At 37.8% G+C, this 3,080-nt stretch overlaps 1 pseudogene; it reads left to right on the top strand.

Moving 5' to 3' along the window:
* Nucleotides 1-370: 370 nt before the first annotated feature.
* LOC133093219 (hepatoma-derived growth factor-related protein 3-like) lies at nucleotides 371-1,060 on the top strand (annotated as a pseudogene).
* The last annotated feature ends 2,020 nt before the right edge of the window (nucleotides 1,061-3,080 follow it).

The raw sequence follows: 3,080 nt of genomic DNA, 5'->3' as shown, positions 1-3,080 counted from the left end.
TTTAAAACTCCATCAAAATTATTTTTAAAAATTTAAATACAATGAAAATGTTATTGGATTTGAGACTAAGATTGCAGGGATATATATTTCCCTCCAATTGTAATAAAACTCCATGCACTTCACTCAGTAAACAAGCAGAATTTTTAAAGGATCCCGAAAAACTGATTCTAAAATTGATAAGCAATTATACCGCCTCGCCGCCGCTTCCCTTCGTCTGAGCGGCCGCTCGTCCGCCCGCCCGCCCGCCCGCCCGGCTCGAGGCCCGCGGGGAGCGCGGCGCAGTCCCTTGGCCCGCGGAGGGGCGGCCCCCACCCCCCAACCCCGGCATCTTCGCGGCGCCCACGGACGACCAGGAAGGGGAGCGGCCGAGATGGCGCGTCCTCGGCCCCGCGAGTACAAGGCGGGCGACCTGGTCTCCGGCAAGATGAAGGGCTACCCGCACTGGCCGGCCCGGATTGATGAACTCCCAGAGGGAGCTGTGAAGCCTCCAGCCAATACGTATCCTATCTTCTTTTTTGGCACCCATGAAACTGCATTTCTAGGTCCCAAAGACCTTTTCCCTTATAAGGAATACAAAGACAAGTTTGGGAAGTCAAGCAAACGGAAAGGATTTAATGAAGGACTGTGGGAAATAGAAAATAACCCAGGAGGAAAGTTTATTGGGTACCAGGCCATTCAGCAACAGAACTCTTCAGAAACCGAGGGAGAAGGCGGGAATACTGCAGAGGCAAGCAGTGAGGAAGAAGGTGAGTAGAAGAAGATGGAAAAGACAAAAGAAAGAATGAAAAAGCAGGCTCAAAACGGAAAAAGTCATACACTTCAAAGAAATCCTCTAAACAGTCCCGGAAATCTCCAGGAGATGAAGATGACAAGGACTGCAAAGAAGAAGAAAATAAAAGCAGCTCTGAGGGTGGAGATGCCGGCAATGACACAAGAAACACAACTTCAGACTTGCAAAAAACCAGTGAAGGGACCTAACTACCATAATGAATGCTGCATATTAAGAAAACCACAAGAAGGTTATACGTTTGGTTGTCTAATATTCTTGGATTTGATATGAGCCAACACATAGTCCTTGTTGTCATTGACAGAACCCCAGTTTGTATGTACATTATTCACATTCCTCTCTGTTGTGTTTGGGGGGAAAAAGACATTTTAGCCTTTTTTAAGGTTATTGATTTAATTTCATGTTATTTGGTTGCGTGAAGTTGCCCTTAACCCCTAAGGATTATCCAGATTTTTGCACAAGCTTATACAAGTCTAGGAACCTTCATCAAGGCAGTTATGGTCATCACTCTCCTGCCTTTTCTCCACCATCACCAAACACTAAGTTAAATATAAATTAGCATTTTTTTAAAATGACCCCTCAATATAATGCTTAAGGGATTTCCTCTCTGTGACAGAACCCAGGAACCAATTCCTAGATAGATAATGTTGGCATACTGAAGATGAACTTAAAATTGTTCTTCAGTTTTGAGGCCATGTGTAAAGTTTAATCATATTGTAAAATATCTATTCCGTATTAGAAATAAGTAGTTGACAGCGTATACTTCTCAAAACTCATGTTGTTAACGTACACAAACTCAGTTTCTATATGTGAAGTTAGTGAGTCTTTTGTGTTACTCCAAAATAAGGCAATGATTTATTTTTTCCCAATCTCAATACAATTTGAGCTAATTACTCAAGTTTTATACTTTACATTTTAAAGCTGGAATCAGCAGTAGCCCTTTGGGAAGTAAGACAAAGCATTGACTTTTAAATATAGACTTTTAAAATGATCTGTTGTTTTCTTTTGGAACTAGAATTAGAATAGTTAATACTCATCCACAAACCATTAATATGTGTACATTATTGTTGCAATTGTGATAATAGAAAATTTTATTTATTTTTATGCCAGCTTATATTGTGAGAACACATTTAGTTAGTGTTTTATCAATCCTGTTATGCTTGTCCTTGGAACAACTTTCGCATATTGAAGGTTTGTAGTTGAAAAGTTTACTGTAAAAAAAAAATCAAAAACAAAAAAGTATTGTTTTTACAGAATGAATTTATTGGACTGTATACTGGGAGTAAGGTTTGAGGTTGTAAACAACTAGGTTAGTGTAATTTGGCTTCATATATGTAATGTGAAGTATTAATGTAATTCATATATTAAAGCAAAAATTGTTTACAGCAAGTTGACAATAGAATCAAATGCAGGTGAGGGTTTTCTTTTTCTTTTTTTTTTTAAACACTCTATGGGTTTTAGGGTTTTTTAAAACACTGCGGGGAGGGAGAGGAATTGGCTACATGATTGCTTGCACATCTAAGATACTTACCAGTTCAGTGGACCCTAAATTCACACACTTGACATTATCCATGCATTGATTTGGACCCCATTTTCTTTTGGTTTTCTTATTTTGGTGAAGAGCTAGTAAATAACATTAAGAAAAAACATGAGTGGCTCTAAAAGCTGAGGGCCATTGGTGATGATGATGGTAGTGGTGGTGGTGCTGATGATGGCAGCGGAGGGCATGAAAGCGGCAGTCCACTTACCACTCCCGGGCTCTGAGGAGGCGGCTGGATTTTCGGTCTGTTTCTCTTACTTAGCAAATATTGATTTTCCTCTCTTATACCCACTCACACTTCCAAATATGAAAAGTTCATTAAAAGATAATAGGAATGCCAATCCAGTTCTTTTTCCTTAGAAGTTACTTTTTAATTTTGAATATTTTAATTTAAAAGTAATGAAATTTAATTAATTCATCAAAAGTCCTCTTCATTGCTCACACTAAAACATGAGAATGCAGATGACATTTTGAATTGGAACATATAACTGACAGATTTTTAAAACAAAAAGCGTAAAGACTACAGAACTTTTTCTGAAAAAAAATATACAAAATGTTTCAAATTTAATAAGATTTGTCTTCATAAAAGACCAAAAATAATTTATTAAAAATATACACAGAAATACAATAGAAACATTTCCAGTCACCAATAAAATAAGGGTAATGATAAAGTTATAGATTCCTCCCTAGCTATTTAGACTCAAAAAAAGTTCAGTAAAAGCAATTTTTGAAACAGCAGTAAATAATATACTT

The sequence above is a fragment of the Eubalaena glacialis genome, chromosome 6 (genome assembly GCF_028564815.1).
Source record: "Eubalaena glacialis isolate mEubGla1 chromosome 6, mEubGla1.1.hap2.+ XY, whole genome shotgun sequence".
NCBI classification, from domain to species: Eukaryota; Metazoa; Chordata; class Mammalia; order Artiodactyla; family Balaenidae; genus Eubalaena; species Eubalaena glacialis.
The sequence above is the reverse complement of the archived record's forward strand: the minus strand, read 5'-3'. Positions and strand labels throughout refer to the sequence as shown.